We start from the raw sequence: 20,144 nt of genomic DNA, 5'->3' as shown, positions 1-20,144 counted from the left end.
TGATGATGATGTTGCATGCTTCATTTAAGACGGAATTCTTCACTTGATCATTGTTGCTTCATGAAGACTCGTAGTTTGGTCTCCCATACACCACTCTGGAATAGCTTCATTAAGGCACATCTTCACATGTCTATTATTACCAAAGGGACGGGAAGTTTGAAGCTTGATCTTCTTGATATGCTCATCTTGAAATTTCCCTTTTCAACCTTGATTACGATCACCACTTGATGTCATCCTCTCATGGGTTGTGTGAGATCTTACTTTTGATGCATACCCATGGAAATATACCTAACCCAGCCACATAAACAACACAAAGACACATATATGATGATGTAGTTCACAAAGCATAATTGACAAGTCTTACCATACCACAAGGATCACATGATCCATTTGGTATATTCTTTATGCTTCATGTGTTGACCAAGTTAAATCCAATCTTCGCTCTTAGTCTTGGTAAATCTTGTATTTCCTTGTGATCTATCATAATATATTGATCATCCATTGCTTACAACGTAAGCCAGAGCATAGCTAAATTGATTTCCACACAAGAGCTCCATCTTAATTACTCTTCTTGATCATAGCTTATTCTTCTCTTCAAATCGATGATCTTGATGCCAAGACTCAAAGTATATCTTTATCATCATGACGTCCATACTTGAATCCATCACATGGTCTTCAAGCAATACTTATGTAATAATCCTTCATATAAAACTCAATAAAAACATTAGTTCATAAGGATTATCATTAATTACCAAAACCACACATAGGGGCAACATACCCTTACACTAGTCCCAACACTTCTCCGCCACTGGCGCAAAAATATTTTGTCACTAGACCTATAAGATGTTGTCTAAATTATATCAATAAGCATATGAGGATGATGGTGTTCAAAAGTGAAGAGAGGTATCTGAAAAACATGCAAGAATATGCTAACCAAGAACTCCGGGGGAGGAATCGGACACCTACAGAGGCGCATTGGCAGCCACATCAAGAAGGTGGGAGAGTCAACGATAGGATAGACTGCGTTGAACTACAACTCCGATGGTTAGGTGCATAATTTCAACTATGATCATGTTGGTGCTGGTAATCTATTTGTCATTTAGTTGCTTCTAATAATTTAGCACCAAATTTTGGTGATACAAACCTCTCATAATCTTATTTTCATTAAAGTTTCTAGAAAACTACAACTTGGGATATGAAAAAATTATGCGAAAGTACGTAGTCTTCACAAAATAAACGGAAACTTTACTACACATGCACCTTTTAAGTTTCTTTAACATATGCTATCTAGTGTGTTAAGGCTAAGGAAGTCTACATTAGTACCGTTGATCATTATGTTGACAAAAGTGGCAACTTGAAAAAGGAATTGTAGGGTTCAAATTAGTTGACGTACAGATAGTCACATACTAGTGAGAACATTGTCGAATCTAGCTAGCTATAGTTAAATTTGTGGAAGATTTTGGTCACACCGATGAGACTTTTAAGTTAACTTTAGATAATGCTTCATCAAATACTAATGCAATGAATATCATCACTCCCTTGTTTAACTCACATGTTGCATCTTTATTAATTACTTCATCAAGGTTGTGCTTTCCATATAATTGATCTAACTGCTAAATGTGCTCTAAAGATTTTGAAAATGCATATTGAAAATGTGTGAACTACAGTTCTGATTCTTGGTTGTATCACCCCAGCCACCCCTAGCTAGGCCTGATACCTATGACAACTCTCTAGGATCTCTAGCCTGATCTCATAGACCAACACTAATATTTTTTATGCACTTAGTCCTCACTCGTGAACACCCGGTATTAACTTCCCGACCGTTTACCCATCCTCAAATGTCAAATCGCCCCAGATCAATCACGCTTAACCTGGAGATTCCTTGGAGATGAGCTTCCAAGAAAAAAGTAACAACTTTTTGGTGAGTATTCTATCAATCATATTAAGTCTTAGGCCAGGATGTCACGTTGGTGTTTCCAGTCTATGACTTGGAAGCTACAAGAGGTACTACATTGCTACATCAGTACACCCTCGCAAGTTTAATTTAGATGCGCATGTTGGATGGAACTCTTCACATATGATACTTAAGGAACTTATACCATATGAAGTTACTTTCTCGTATTTTATTAATGCAATTACCATGCCAAGAAAGCCCCTACCCACTCGTGCAAATTGGAATGTTATTGAAGTATTAACTAGTGTTTTGGAGATGTTTATGATGCAATTGTTTCTTTGGCTAGGGGATTATTATTATCTTACATATCCTTTAATGGTGCATCATATTTTATATATTTCTACTCAACTGAAAGCATATGAAAGTGATCCCATTTTACACGGTGTTGTTGACATGAAAACTAATATTGGAGAGAAATTCCTATGTTATATGAAGTTTCATTTATTTTGGATCGTAGGACTAAGCTTGCCGCGTTTGGTAATTTTCTTGCGCTCTTAAGTGATACCGTAAATTTAAATTATTACGAATATTTCACTAATGTTTATGACAAGCTTTCTAAAATTTACGGTAATTACAATCTAAAGTATGCATGAGTTTGGCTGCAGCGACCTCCACCAGCACCAAGTACATCCAAAATGAAAGGAGCGTGGGGAAAGATATCTGGTTCTTCCTCTTCTAGTTCGATCACTTCCATGTAAAAAACAACACCAGTTGTACTTTTAGGTTCCAGTGAGTTAGCGTAGTATGTACCTCGAAAATGTCAAAAGCGTCTATAGGGAGTAGGTTGATGAGGACTTGGTGTATATTAGTGGTGGCATAACCACAAGCTTATACATATATGATGGTTTCCATCTTAGCGTGAGATGTGTACCTGTCTCAATGTATCGTCGGAGCCTGCTTTCAGTCTAGCTGGAAGAATACTTGATGAGAGAAGAACCAATCTCAGAAGTGAGACCACTAAAGACTATGAAAAAAGTATAGAAAATCAACATGTCTCTCTAGGTATTATGATACTGCAATAAGAAGATATGATTGACAAAATGATATTCATGGTGGAACTCTAGAATTTTGTGATCAAATTGATTTATTAGTGATCAAGTCTTTATGTGATTATGTGAAGCAGATAGTTCACTAATTGTGGTTTTGAACTTTTGATAGATCAAATGGACTGTGAAATAAATATAAATGTTTACCAAGATGAACCCAATGATTGGACTCTATATTTTTCTCATGCTTATCCAAAAAAATTCGTTTGGAATTGTCGCCGGGTCTAGAGTTTCCATAGAAAAATAAATACCCATGGCTAGTTTGTGAAACGGTGCTATAAGTAGCCATCTTGGCCGGCCGGGGAAGGGTTACACATTGACTTATGAGCTATTTTTTAACCTCATCATTTTCCCTCCTCTTTAATAGGTCTATTACATGATCTACATCTCATGAGAGTTGATAGAGGGGTTTCAACATAAGTTACTGTAGTGACTGAACTTGTTGCATCAGATTGGCATCTCCGTTTAAATTGAGTTATAATGAGAGAAAACATGGTTGTTTGTCTTGGAGGATACAACATCCTAGATGTTTGGTGGTCTTAGCTCAATGATCCCATTGTAGAAGAAATTGAATATGCCAGAGTGCTTTGTGAAGTGGTTGTGTAGTTTGCTATTCACGGCGTGTGAAGAAGCTATCTATAATGGATTGATGAGCAAAACCTCAAGAGGATAATGACTCAAGCTAAAGAATGTCATAGATCCTGAATGGAGATGTAAATATCGGAAAGTATCTAAGCTCTAGGGAATACAACAATGGTCCCTTGCCACCTTTATTTTCTGCAGCATGCTTGCTATAATCTTTACATCTCATATAGAGTCGGAATTGTTTGATTGTTCCTATAAATAGCAAATCCTATATAGTTGTTGGTTATTGGTGTTCTTAGTAAGCATAACATTGAGATTTTCTGCTTGAAAATAACCCAACAAATTTAGTTTTGTGTTTTGATTAAACCAAATTTATAGTTGTTTTAAACACCTATTAATTTCTCACACTAAGCGACATCTAGATTCTTTTAATATTCTAACACAACTTGTTAGACATACTCACATTTATGTACACACATTCTGCATTTTGACATTTTGACTTACCGCCACGCACTAGTTATACTCTCTACATGTTTTATTAAACTCTTGTGTTTAACTAATGATTTGTGCACGTATGTGTGTCTTATCTGTGAACGCCATAAATATGCGAATCTTCCTCCAAATGGAGCACAAATGTTTTGAAGGAAAAACACGCCTTTTAACGCTAGCCGACAATTGGTATCCAATAGGTGGTAAAAAATAGGCACGGGTTGACATGCTCGGCTCGGCCGGTGCACCTAGCATATAGCCCGATCCCACGTAGGCTCGGGTGGAGGCGGCCTGGGTTGACTTGTTGGACTAGGTAGGCGCTCCCAACATATAGCTCTATCTCACGTAGGCTCGGGTAGGGGTGGCTTGGGTGAGTGGCTCGGCACTGTCCAACCCACAAGACAACTAGCTAGAGGCATCCTTTGTAACACTAAATGGTAGTTAATCTTAAATCGTAATCATGCGTACTTTCCCATTTTATTATTCTCATGTCGAATAATATTTCTCGTTGAGCCTTTCACAGGTTCCCCATCTTTCGATTGGTAAGTATGAATTGTAATCAACACATGCTCTATATACACTATGCACTTCCTTGGTAAAGAAAAATTTACACTAATGACCCAAGCATTTCTAGACCAATGGCTACACCAACCATACATGTCACCTTACAACCCCTTGTCGTATCAATTTTTTAACACTGTGAGCGTAACAAGCAAGAACACGACATCATATAATATAAGAATGATTTAATTAATACCCATAATGCATTTTATCCCATGGTGGATCTTCACTTGATATTAAATATGTAATCCAAAATTTTCTTACTTTTTTCAGATTTCATGGACATTGATCATGCTTGCTACTGTCTTTACATCTCATACAGAGTTGGAATTGCTTGTTTGTTCATGCAAATTCCAAATCCTATTTAGTTGTATGTTAACTGGTGCACTTAGTAAGCATACCATATTGAGATTTTATGCTTGGAAATAACCTAACCAGTTTAGTTTTGTGTTTTGATTAAACCAATTTTGTAGTTGTTTTCAAACACCTAATAATTCCTGACACTAGGAGGGGAGTTAGCGAAGTGCGTACCTCGACAATGTCAACATCAGCTATAGGGAATAGGCTGATGATGACTTAGTATATATTAGTGGTGGCATGACCACAAGCTTATACACATATGATGGTTTCCATCTTAGCGCGGGATGTATACCCGTCTTAATATATCATCGAAGCCTGCTTTCAGTCTAGCCGGATGAACACTTGATGAGAGAAGAACCAATCTCACAAGTGATGTAGTGAGATCACTAAATACTGTGAAGAAAGTAAACAAATCAATATGTATCTCTAGGTATTATGATAGTGCAATAAGAATATATGATTGTCAAAATAATATTCATGGTCGAACTCTAGAATTTTCGTGATCAAATTGACTTATTGGTGATGAAGTCTTTAAGTGATTGTGTTAAGCGGATAGTTCATTAATTGTGGTTTTGAACTTGTGATAGATCAAATGGACTGTGAAGTAAATATAAATGTTTACCAAGATGAACCCTAATGATTGGATTCCATATTTTTATCAAGATTATCCAATTTTATTTTTGGAATGGTCGCTGGGTCTAGATTTTCCATAGAAAAATAAACACACATGGCTTGTTTGTGAAGTGCTCCCATAGTAGCCATCTTGGCTGGCCAGGGGAAGGGTTGCACATTGACTTATGAGACATTTTTTAACCTCGTCATTTTCCCTCCTCTTTAATAGATCTATTACACGAGATACATTTCGTGAGAGTTGATAGAGGGGTTTTAACATAAGTTACTTTAGTGACTAAACTCGTTGCATCAGATTGACATCTCTGTTCTAATTGGGTTGTAATGAGAGAACACATGCTTATTTATCTTGGAGGAAACAACATCCTAGATGTTTGGTGGTCTTAGCTAGCTCATTGATCCCATTGTAGAAGAAACTGAATATGTTAGTGTGCTTTGTGAAGTGGTTGTGTAGTTTTCTATCCACGGTGTGTGAAGAAGCTATCTATAATGGATAGATGAGAAAAACCTCCAGAGGATAATGATTCAAGCTAGAGAATGCCAAGGAGCCTGAATGGAGATGCAAACATTGGAAAGTATTTGAGCTCTAGGGAATACAACAATGGTCCCTTGCCACCTTTATTTTCTGTAACATGCTTGCTATAATATTTACATCTCATATAGATAGAATTGCTTGCTTGTTCTTGTTAATTGCATAAGTTGCAGGTTATTGGTGTGCTTAGTAAGCATAACATATTTAAGTTTTATGCTTGGAAATAACCCGACCAATTTAGTTTTGTGTTTTGATTAAACCAATTTTATAGTTGTTTTTAAACACCTATTAATTTCTCATACTAGGCGACATCCAGATTATTTTAATATTCTAACACAACTTGCTAGACATACTCACATTTATGTACACATATTTTGCATTGTGACATTCTAGATATACTCTCCACATGTTTCATTAAATTCTTGTGTTTTAACTAATGATTTGTGCACTTATGTGTGTCTTCTCCGTGACCGCCATAAAATATACGAATCTTGCTTCAAATTAACGGAACACAAATGTTTGGAGGAAAAAACACACCTTTTAAAGCTAGACGACAATCGGTATCCAATAGGTGGTAAAAAATAAGCATCGGTTTACTCGCTTAACTCTGTCGATGCACATAGCATATAGCCGTATCCCACGTAGGCTTGGGTGGAGGCGGTCGGGATTGACATGTTAGACTAGGAAGGTGCTCCCAACATATAGCCCTATCCCACGTAGGCTCAGGTAGGGGCGGCCTGGTTATGAGGCTCGGCACTGTCCAACCCACAAGACGACTAGCTAAAGGCATTCTTTGTAACCCTAAATGGTAGTTAATCTTAAATCGTAACCATGAATACTTTCCCACTTTATTCTCATGTCGAACAATCTCTTTCTCGTTTAGCCTTTCATAGGTTCTCCATCTTTCGATTGGTAAGTATGAATCGTAATCAACACATGCTCTACATACACTACGCACTTCCTTATCAAAGAAAAACTTACAGTAATGATCCAACCATTTCTAGACCAATGGCTACACCAACCATGTCACCTTGCAACCCCTTGTCATATCAAATTTTGAACAATGTGAGCATAACATGCAAGAACAAGACATCATAAAAGGTAAGAATGATTTAATATCCATAATGCATATTATCCCATGATGGATCTTCACCTGATATTTCAAATACAATTCCGAATCCAAAATGTTGTTGATTTTTAAGATTTCATGCACATGAATCATGCTTTCTATTGTCTTTACATCTCATACAGAGTTGGAATTGCTTGCTTGTTCATGCAAATTGCAAATCCTATTTAGTTGTATGTTAATTGGTGCATTAGTAAGCATACCATATTGAGGTTTTATGCTTGGAAATAATCCAATCAGTTTAGTTTTGTGCTTTGATCAAACCAATTTTGAACACCTATTAATTCCTCACACTAGGAGGCATCTAGATCCTTTTAATATTCTAACACAACTTGCAAGACATACTCGCATTTATGTACACACATTTTTTATGGTGACGTTTCGACTCACCGTCATGCATACTAGATATACTCTCTGCATGTTTAATTAAATTATCATGTTTAAGTAATGATTTGTGCACTTAAATGTATCTTTGTTGTGACCGCAAAAAAATGTGTCCCTTGCTCCAAATGGAACACAAAATGTTTTGAAAAAAAAAACCATGCCTTTTTAACGCTAGTTGACAATTGGTATCCAATAGGTGGTAAAATATAGGCATGAGTTGATCCACTGGACTAGATCGGTGCACCGAAACATATAGCCCTATCCCATGTAGACTCGGGTGGGGGCAGCATGGGTTGACCCGCTAGACTAGGTTGGTGCCCCCCAACATATAGTTGTATCCCACGTAGGCTCGGGTGGGGAATGGATAGGTGTGAGGCCCGACACCGTTCGAGCCAGACAACTAGAGACACCCTTTCTAACCCTAAACGGTAGTTAATTAATCTTAAACCATTACCAGACATATTGTCCACACTTTCTTGTTTGTTACTCGTTCTCCGAGGTAATCAACACATGCTTTATATACACTACTCACCTCCTTGCCAAAGAAAAATTTCCACTAATGTCCCAGTCATTTCTAGACCAATGGCTACACCAACCATGTCACCTTGCAACCTCTTGTCACATCAATGTTTGATCACCATGAGCGTAACATGAAAGAAAAGACATCATATACAAGATAAGAATGATTTAACACCCGTAATGCATTTTATCCCATGATGCGTATCCACCTGACATTTCAAGTACAATTCTCAAATCCAAGAGGTTGTGAAATTCAAGTACAGTTCTCCAATCCAAAAAAAATTGGAATTGTCGTTGGGTCTAGATTTTTCAAAGAAAAGTATACACCCATGGCTAGTTTGTGAAGCGTTGCTATAAGTATCCATCTTGGCTGGCCGAGGAAGGGTTACACATTGACTTATGAGCCATTTTTTAACCTCATCTCCTTTTTAATAGATCTATTACATGAGCTACATCTCACGAGAGTTGATAGAGGGGTTTCAGCATAAGTTACTTTAGTGACTGAACTTGTTGCATCAGATTAACATCTCCATTTAAATTGAGTTATAATGAGAGAACACATGCTTGTTTGTCTTGGAGGATACATCATCCTCGATGTTTGGTGGTCTTAGCTCAATGATCCCATTGTAGAAGAAATTGAATATGTCAGAGTGCTTTGTGAAGTGGTTGTGTAGTTTGCTATCCACGGTGTGTGAAGAAGCTATATATAATGGATTATTGAGCAAAACCTCAATAGGATAATGACTCAAGCTAAATAATTTCAAGGAGACTGAATGGAGATGTAAATATTGGAAAGTATCTAAGCTCTAGGGAATACAACAACGATCCCTTGCCAAATTTAATTTCTGCAGCATGCTTGCTATAATCTTTACATCTCATATAGAGTCAGAATTGCTTGCTTCTTCATGTAAATTGGAAATCCTATATAGTTGTAGGTTATTGGTGTGCTTAGTAGCGTAACATATTGAGGTTTTATGCTTGGAAATAACCCGACAAATTTAGTTTTGTGTTTTCATTAAACCAAATTTATAGTTATTTTTAAACATCTATTAATTTCTCACACTAGACGACATCTAGATTCTTTTAATATTATAACACAACTTGCTAGACATACTCACATTTATGTACACTCATTCTGCATTGTGACATTTTGACTCACCGCCATGCATACAAGATATACTCTCTACATGTTTTATTAAACTCTTGTGTTTAACTAACGACTTGTGCACGTATGCGTGTCTTCTCTGTGACCACCATAAATATGCGAATCTTGCTCCAAATGGAACACAAATGTTTGGAAGGAAAACACACCTTTTAACGCTAGCGGACAATTGGTATCCAATAGGTGGTAAAAAATAGGCCTGTGTTGACTTGCATGGCTCGGTCCGTGCACCTAGCATATAGCCCTATCCCACGTAGGCTTGGGTGGAGGCGGCCTGGGTTGACCTGTTGGACTATGTAGGTGCTCCCAACATATAGCCATATCCCACGTAGGCTCGGGTAGGGGCGGCTTGGGTGAGAGGCTCGACACTGTCCAACCCACAAGACAACTAGCTAGAGGCATCCTTTGTAACCCTAAATGGTAGTTAATCTTAAATCATAACCATGCATACTTTCCCCACTTTATTCTTCTCATGTCGAACAATCTCTTTCTCTTCAAGCCTTTCACAAGTTACCCATCTTTCGATTGGTAAGTATGAATTGTAATCAACACATGCTCTATATACACTACGCACTTCCTTGCTAAAGAAAAATTTACAATAATGACCCAACCATTTCTAGACAATTGGCTACACCAAAGATGCATGTCACCTTGCAACCCCTTGTCATATCTATTTTTGAACACTGTGAGCGTAACATGCAAGAACACGACATCGTATAAGATAAGAATGATTTAATACCCATAATGCATTTTATCCCATGGTGGATCTTCACCTGATATTTCAAGTACAATTCTGCAATTCAAAATGATGTTGATTTTTTCAGATTTCATGGACATAGATCATGATTGCTATTGTATTTACATCTCATACAGAGTTGGAATTGCTTGCTTGTTCTTGTAAATTGCAAATCCTATTTAGTTGTATGCTAATTGGTGCACTTAGTAAGCATACCATATTGAGGTTTTATGCTTGGAAATAACCCAATTAGTTTAGTTTTGTGTTTTGATTAAACCAATTTTGTAGTTGTTTTCAAACACCTATTCATTCTTGACACTAGGTGGGGAGTTAGCGAAATACGTACCTCGACAATGTCAAAAGCAGCTATAGGGAATAGGCTGATGAGGACTTAGTATATATTAGTGGTGGCATGACGACAAGATTATACATATATGATGGTTTACATCTTAGCGCGGGATGTATACCCGTCTCAATATATCATCGGAGCCTGCTTTCAGTCTAGCCGGATGAACACTTGATGAGAGAAGAACCAATCTCACAAGTGATGTAGTGAGACCACTAAATACTATTGAGAAATTAAACAAATCAACATGTATCTCTAGGTATTATGATGGTGCAATAAGAAGATAGGATTGTCAAAATGATATTCATGGTGGAACTCCAGAATTTTTGTGATCGAATTGACTTATTGGTGATCAAGTCTTTAAGTGATTGTGTGAAGTGGATAGTTTATTAATTATGGTTTTGAACTTTTTATAGATCAAATAGAATGTGAAGTAAATATAAATGTTTACCAAGATGAAACCAATGATTGGATTCCATATTTTTCTCAAGCTTATCCAATTTTATTTTTGGAATGGTCGTTGGGTCTAGATTTTCCATAAAAAAAAACACCCATGGATAGTTTGTGAAGTGTTGCTATAAGTAGCCATCTTGGCTGGTCGAGGAAGGGTTACACATTGACTTATGAGCCATCTTTTAACCTCATCATTTTCCCTCCTCTTTAATAGATCTATTAGACGAGCTACATTTCGTGAGAGTTGATAGAGGGATTTCAACATAAGTTACTTTAGTGACTGAACTTGTTGCATCAGATTGACATCTCCATTCAAATTGGGTTGTAATGAGAGAACACATGCTTGTTTGTCTTGGAGGAAACAACATCCTAGATGTTTGGTGGTCTTAGCTAGCTCAGTGATCCCGTTGTAGAAGAAATTGAATATATTAGAGTGCTTTGTGAAGTGGTTGTGTAGTTTGCTATCCACGGTGTGTGAATAATCTATCTATAATGGATAGATGAGAAGAACCCCGAGAGGATAATGATTCAAGCTAGAGAATTTCAAGGAGTCTGAATGACATTGGAAAGTATTTGAGCTCTAGGGAATACAACAATGATCCCTTACCACCTTTATTTTTTCTGCAGCATGCTTGCTATAATCTTTACATCTCATATAGAGTCGAAATTGCTTGCTTGGTCTTGTAAATTGAAAATCCTATTAAGTTGTAGGTTATTGGTGTGCTTAGTAAGCATAACATATTAGGGTTTTATGCTTGGAAATAACCCGACTAATTTAGTTTTGTGTTTTGATTAAACCCATTTTATAGTTGTTTTTAAACACCTATTAATTTCTCACACTAGGCGACATCTAGATTCTTTTAATATTCTAACACAACTTGTTATACATACTCACATTTATGTACACACATTTTGCATTGTGACATTTTGACTCATCGCCATGCATACTAGATATACTCTCCCCATGTTTTATCAAATTCTTGTGTTTAACTAATGGTTTGTGCACTTATGTGTGTCTTCTCTGTGACCGTCATAAATATGCGAATCTTGCTCCAAATTAATGGAACAAAAATGTTTGGAGGAAAAAACACACCTTCTAACCCTAGATGACAATTGGTATCCAATAGTTGGTAAAAAATAGGCATTGGTTGACTTACTCGACTCTGTCGGTGCACGTAACCCTATCCCACGTAGGCTTGGGTGAAGGTGGCCTGGATTGACATGTTGGACTAGGTAGGTGCTCCTAAAATATAGCCCTATTCCACGTAGGCTCGGGTAGGGGCGGCCTGGTTGCGAGGTTTGACACTGTCCAACTCACAAGACAATTAGCTAAAGGCATCCTTTGTAACCCTAAATGGTAGTTAATCTTAAACCGTAACCATGCATACTTTCCCTACTTTATTTTCATGTCGAACAATCTCTTTCTCGCCGAGCCTTTCATAGGTTCCCCATCTTTCGATTGGTAAGTATGAATTGTAATCAACACATGCTCTACATACACTATGCACTTCGTTGCCAAATAAAAATTTGCACTAATGACCCAACCATTTGTAGACCAATGGCTACACCAATCATGTCACCTTGCAATCCCTTGTCATATCAAAATCTGAACACTCTGAGTGTAACATGCAAGAACACGACATCATATAAGATAAGAATGATTTAATACCCATAATGCGTTTTATCCCATCATGGATCTTTACCTGATATTTTAAATACTATTCTGCAATCCAAAATGCTGTTGATTTTTAAGATTTCATGGACATGGATCATGCTTGCTATTGTTTTTACATCTCATACAGAGTTGGAATTGCTTGCTTGTTCCTGTAAATTGCAAATCCTGTTTAGTTGTATGTTAATTGGTGCACTTAGTAAGCATACTTTTTATGCTTGGAAATAACCCAACAAGTTTAGTTTTGTGTTTTCATCAAACCAAATTTTATAGTTGTTTTCAAACACCTATGAATTCCTCACACTAGGAGGCATCTAGATCCTTTTAATATTCTAACACAACTTGCTAGACATACTCACATTTATGTACACACATTTTTCATCGTGACGTTTCGACTCACCGTCATGCATACTAGATATAATCTCTGCATGTTTAATTAAATTCTCGTGTTTAACTAATGATTTGTGCACTTACATGTATCTTTGCTGTGACCGTAAAAAATATGCGTCCTGATACGTCTCCGACGTATCGATAATTTCTTATGTTCCATGCCACATTATTGATGTTATCTACATGTTTTATGCACACTTTATGTCATATTCGTGCATTTTCTGGAACTAACCTATTAACAAGATGCCGAAGTGCCGATTCTTTGTTTCTGCTGTTTTTGGTTTCAGAAATCCTAGTAAGGAAATATTCTCGGAATTGGACGAAATCAAAGCCCAGGGGCCTATTTTCTCACGAAGCTTCCAGAAGTCCGAAGGAGAGACGAAGAGGGGCCACGGAGGGGCCACACCCTAGGGCGGCGCGGCCCCCCCCTTGGCCGCGCGGCCCTGTGGTGTGGGGCCCCCGTGCCGCCTCTTGACCTGCCCTTTCGCCTATAAAAAGTCTCCGTGACGAAACCCCAGCATCTGAGAACCACGATACGGAAAACCTTCCAGAGACGCCGCCGCCGCCGATCCCATCTCGGGGGATCCAGGAGATCGCCTCCGGCACCCTGCCGGAGAGGGGAATCATCTCCCGGAGGACTCTACGCCGCCATGGTCGCCTCCGGTGTGATGTGTGAGTAGTCTACCCCTGGACTATGGGTCCATAGCAGTAGCTAGATGGTTGTCTTCTCCCCATTGTGCTATCATTGTCGGATCTTGTGAGCTGCCTAACATGATCAAGATCATCTATCTGTAATTCTATATGTTGCGTTTGTTGGGATCCGATGAATAGAGAATACTTGTTATGTTGATTATCAAAGCTATGCTTATGTGTTGTTTATGATCTTGCATGCTCTCCGTTATTAGTAGATGCTCGGGACATGTTGATGCTAGTAACTCCAAGAGGGAGTTGTTATGCTCGATAGTGGGTTCATGCCTCCGTGAACTGGAGGAGTGACAAGAACCACTAAGGTTATGGATGTCTTTGTTGCCACTAGGGATAAAACATTAGTGCTATGTTCAAGGATGTAGTCACTAGTTACATTACGCGCAATACTTAATGCAATTGTCTGTTGTTAGCAACTTAATACTGGAGGGGGTTCGGATGATAACCTGAAGGTGGACTTTTTAGGCATAGATGCAGTTGGATGACGGTCTATGTACTTTGTCGTAATGCCCAATTAAATCTCACTATACTCATCATGATATGTATGTGCATGGTCATGCTCTCTTTATTTGTCAATTGCCCAACTGTAATTTGTTCACCCAACATGCTGTTCGTCTTATGGGAGAGACACCTCTAGTGAACTGTGGACCCCGGTCCAATTCTCTTTACTGAAATACAATCTACTGCAATACTGTTCTACTGTTTTCTGCAAACAATCATCTTCCACACAATACGGTTAATCCTTTGTTACAGCAAGCCGGTGAGATTGACAACCTCACTGTTTCGTTGGGGCAAAGTACTTTGGTTGTGTTGTGCAGGTTCCACGTTGGCGCTGGAATCTCTGGTGTTGCGCCGCACTACATCCCACCGCCATCAACCTTCAACGTGCTTCTTGGCTCCTCCTGGTTCGATAAACCTTGGTTTCTTTCTGAGGGAAAACTTGCTGCTGTGCGCATCATACCTTCCTCTTGGGGTTGCCCAACGAACGTGTGAAATACACGCCATCAAGCATATTTTCTGGCGCCGTTGCCGGGGAGATCAAGACACGCTGCAAGGGGAGTCTCCACTTCTCAATCTCTTTACTTTGTTTTTGTCTTGCTTTATTTTATTTATTACTTTGTTTGCTGCACTAAATCAAAATACAAAAAAATTAGTTGCTAGTTTTACTTTATTTGCTATCTTGTTTGCTATATCAAAAACACACAAAAAATTAGTTACTTGTTTTACTTTACTTAATATCATGCATGTTTTTATTACACTAGTTTGGCATAATGGAAAACATCTGTGAGCTTTTTATTCTATTTCCTGAGTCAAAACATGAATGGTTTAATGCGAAAATTAAAAAACCTATGGAATCTTATTTGCATGCTAGTAGCAATGATATTAGTATGAACGCTTTGAACACCATTGTTGCTAATGATATGGAAAATTCTAAGCTTGGAGAAGCTGGCTTTGATGAGCATGATCTTTTTAGTCCCCCAAGCATTGAGGAGAAAATTTTCTTTGATGATACTTTGCCTCCTATGTATGATGATTATAATGATATTGGTCTTTTAGTGCCACCTACTATGGAGAGTAATTTTTATGATGATAATACTATGCCTCCTACACTTGATGAGAATAATAATGATAGCTACTTTGTTGAATTTGCTCCTACTACAATTAATAAGAATAACTATGCTTATGTTGGGAGTAGTAATAATTTTATGCATGAGACTCATGATAAGAATGCTTTATGTGATAGTTATATTGTTGAGTTTGCTCATGACACTACTGAAAGTTATTATGAGAGAGGAAAATATGGTTGTAGAAATTTTCATGTTACTAAAACACCTCTCTATGTGCTGAAATTTTTGAAGCTACACTTGTTTTATCTTTCTACGCTTGTTGCATTATGCTTCTTGAACTTGTTTATTTACAAGATTCCTCTTCATAGGAAGCATGTTAGACTTAAATGTGTTTTGAATTTGCCTCTTGAAGCTCTCTTTTGCTTCAAATACTATTTCTTGCGAGTGCATCATCAAAACTGCTGAGCCCATCTTAATGGCTATAAAGAAAGAACTTCTTGGGAGATAACCTATGTGTTATTTTACCTACAGTACTTTGTTTTTATTTTGTGTCTTGGAAGTTGTTTACTACTGTAGCAACCTCTCCTTATCTTAGTTTTGTGTTTTTTTGTGCCAAGTTAAGCCGTTGATAGAAAAGTAAGTACTAGATTTGGATTACTGCACAGTTCCAGATTTCTTTGCTGTCACGAATCTGGGTCCACCTCCCTGTAGGTAACTCAGAAAATTAAGCCAATTTACGTGCATGATCCTCAGATATGTACGCAACTTTCATTCAATTTGAGCATTTTCATTTGAGCAAGTCTGGTGCCATTTTAAAATTCGTCAATACGAACTGTTCTGTTTTGACAGATTCTGCCTTTTATTTCGCATTGCCTCTTTCGCTATGTTGGATGAATTTCTTTGATCCACTAATGTCCAGTAGCATTATGCAATGTCCAGAAGTGTTAAGAATGATTGTGTCACCTCTGAATATGTCAATTTATAATGTGCACTAACCCTCTAATGAGTTGTTTCGAGTTTGGTGTGGAGGAAGTTTTCAAGGATCAAGAGAGGAGTATGATGCAACATGATCAAGGAGAGTGAAAGCTCTAAGCTTGGGGATGCACCCGGTGGTTCACCCCTGCATATATCAAGAAGACTCAAGCGTCTAAGCTTGGGGATGCCCAAGGCATCCCCTTCTTCATCGACAACATTATCGTGTTCCTCCTGAAACTATATTTTTATTCCATCACATCTTATGTGCTTTTTCTTGGAGCGTCGGTTTGTTTTTTTTTTGTTTTGTTTGAATAAAATGGATCCTAGCATTCACTTTATGGGAGAGAGACACGCTCCGCTGTAGCATATGGACAAGTATGTCCTTGGTTTCTACTCATAGTATTCATGGCGAAGTTTCTCCTTCGTTAAATTGTTATATGGTTGGAATTGGAAAATGATACATGTAGTAATTGCTATAAATGTCTTGGGTAATGTGATACTTGGCAATTGTTGTGCTCATGATTAAGCTCTTGCATCATATGCTTTGCACCCATTAATGAAGAAATACATAGAGCATGCTAAAATTTGGTTTGCATGTTTGGTTTCTCTAAGGTCTAGATAATTTCTAGTATTGAGTTTGAACAACAAGGAAGACGGTGTAGAGTCTTATAATGTTTTCAATATGTCTTTTATGTGAGTTTTGCTGCACCGGTTCATCCTTGTGTTTGTTTCAAATAAGCCTTGCTAGCCTAAACCTTGTATCGAGAGGGAATACTTCTCATGCATCCAAAATACTTGAGCCAACCACTATGCCATTTGTGTCCACCATACCTACCTACTACATGGTATTTTCCGCCATTCCAAAGTAAATTGCTTGAGTGCTACCTTTAAAATTCCATCATTCACCTTTGCAATATATAGCTCATGGGACAAATAGCTTTAAACTATTGTGGTATTGAATATGTAATTATGCACTTTATCTCTTATTAAGTTGCTTGTTGTGCGATAACCATGTTTATCGGGGACGCCATCAACTACTCTTTGTTGAATTTCATGTGAGTTGCTATGCATGTTCGTCTTGTCTGAAGTAAGAGAGATCTACCACCATATGGTTAAGCATGCATATGTTAGAGAAGAACATTGGGCCGCTAACTAAAGCCATGTTCCATGGTGGAAGTTTCAGTTTTGGACAACAATCCTCAAATCTCAAATGAGAAAATTATTAATTGTTGTTATATGCTTATGCATAAAAGAGGAGTCCATTATCTCGTTGTCTATGTTGTCCCGGTATGGATGTCTAAGTTGAAGAATAATCAATAGCGAGAAATCCAATGCGAGCTTTCTCCTTAGACCTTTGTACAAAGTGCGGCATAGAGGTACCCCTTTGTGACACTTGGTAAAAACAATGCATTGTGATGATCCGGTAGTCCAAGCTAATTAGGACAAGGTGCGGGCACTATTAGTATACTATGCATGAGGCTTGCAACTTGTAAGATATAATTTACATGATACATATGCTTTATTACTACCGTTGACAAAATTGTTTCATGTTTTCAAAATCAAAGCTCTAGCACAAATATAGCAATCGATGCTTTTCCTCTATGGAGGACCATTCTTTTACTTTCAATGTTGAGTCAGTTCACCTATTTCTCTCCACCTCAAGAAGCAAACACTTGTGTGAACTATGCATTTATTCCTACATACTTGCTTATTGCACTTATTATATTACTCTATGTTGACAATATCCATGAGATATACATGTTACAAGTTGAAAGCAACCGCTGAAACTTAATCTTCTTTTGTGTTGCTTCAATACCTTTACTTTGAATTATTGCTTTATGAGTTAACTCTTATGCAAGACTTATTGATGCTTGTCTTGAAGTGCTATTCATGAAAAGTCTTTGCTTTATGATTCACTTGTTTACTCATGTCATATACATTGTTTTGATCGCCGCATTCACTACATATGCTTTACAAATAGTATGATCAAGATTATGATGGCATGTCACTCCGTAAATTATACGTGTTATCGTTTTACCCGCTCGGGACGAGCAGAACTAAGCTTGGGGATGCTGATACGTCTCCGACGTATCGATAATTTCTTATGTTCCATGCCACATTATTGATGTTATCTACATGTTTTATGCACACTTTATGTCATATTCGTGCATTTTCTGGAACTAACCTATTAACAAGATGCCGAAGTGCCGATTCTTTGTTTTCTGCTGTTTTTGGTTTCGAAATCCTAGTAAGGAAATATTCTCGGAATTGGACGAAATCAAAGCCCAGGGGCCTATTTTCTCACGAAGCTTCCCGGAAGTCCGAAGGAGAGACGAAGAGGGGCCACGGAGGGGCCACACCCTAGGGCGGCGCGGCCCCCTTGGCCGCGCGGCCCTGTGGTGTGGGGCCCCCGTGCCGCCTCTTGACCTGCCCTTTCGCCTATAAAAAGTCTCTCGTGACGAAACCCCGGATCGAGAACCACGATACGGAAAACCTTCCCGGAGACGCCGCCGCCGCCGATCCCATCTCGGGGGATCCAGAGATCGCCTCCGGCACCCTGCCGGAGAGGGGAATCATCTCCCGGAGGACTCTACGCCGCCATGGTCGCCTCCGGTGTGATGTGTGAGTAGTCTACCCCTGGACTATGGGTCCATAGCAGTAGCTAGATGGTTGTCTTCTCCCCATTGTGCTATCATTGTCGGATCTTGTGAGCTGCCTAACATGATCAAGATCATCTATCTATAATTCTATATGTTGCGTTTGTTGGGATCCGATGAATAGAGAATACTTGTTATGTTGATTATCAAAGCTATGCTTATGTGTTGTTTATGATCTTGCATGCTCTCCGTTATTAGTAGATGCTCTGGCCAAGTTGATGCTAGTAACTCCAAGAGGGAGTATTTATGCTCGATAGTGGGTTCATGCCTCTGTGAATCTGGAGGAGTGACAAGAACCACTAAGGTTATGGATGTGCTGTTGCCACTAGGGATAAAACATTAGTGCTATGTTCAAGGATGTAGTCACTAGTTACATTACGCGCAATACTTAATGCAATTGTCTGTTGTTAGCAACTTAATACTGGAGGGGGTTCGGATGATAACCTGAAGGTGGACTTTTTAGGCATAGATGCAGTTGGATGACGGTCTATGTACTTTGTCGTAATGCCCAATTAAATCTCACTATACTCATCATGATATGTATGTGCATGGTCATGCTCTCTTTATTTGTCAATTGCCCAACTGTAATTTGTTCACCCAACATGCTGTTCGTCTTATGGGAGAGACACCTCTAGTGAACTGTGGACCCCGGTCCAATTCTCTTTACTGAAATACAATCTCTTGCAATCTTGTTCTACTGTTTTCTGCAAACAATCATCTTCCACACAATACGGTTAATCCTTTGTTACAGCAAGCCGGTGAGATTGACAACCTCACTGTTTCGTTGGGGCAAAGTACTTTGGTTGTGTTGTGCAGGTTCCACGTTGGCGCCGGAATCTCTGGTGGTGTTGCGCCGCACTACATCCCGCCGCCATCAACCTTCAACGTGCTTCTTGGCTCCTCCTGGTTCGATAAACCTTGGTTTCTTTCTGAGGGAAAACTTGCTGCTGTGCGCATCATACCTTCCTCTTGGGGTTGCCCAACGAACGTGTGAAATACACGCCATCACGTCCCTTGTTCCAAATGGAACACAAATGGTTTGAAGAAAAACCATGCCTTTTTAACGCTAGTTGAAAATTGCTATCCAATTGGTGGTAAAAAAATAGCCATGGGTTGATGCACTGGACTAGGTCGGTGCACCCCAACATATAGCCCTATCCCACGTAGGCTCGGGTGGAGCGGCATGGGTTGACCTGCTAGACTAGGTTGGTTCCCCCCAACGTATAGTTGTATCCCACGTAGGCTCGGGTGGGGGATGGATGGGTGCGAGGCCCGACACCGTTCGAGCCAGACA

The sequence above is a fragment of the Lolium perenne genome, chromosome 3 (genome assembly GCF_019359855.2).
Source record: "Lolium perenne isolate Kyuss_39 chromosome 3, Kyuss_2.0, whole genome shotgun sequence".
In the NCBI taxonomy this organism is placed as follows: domain Eukaryota; kingdom Viridiplantae; phylum Streptophyta; class Magnoliopsida; order Poales; family Poaceae; genus Lolium; species Lolium perenne.
Note: the sequence above shows the minus strand (reverse complement) of the source record.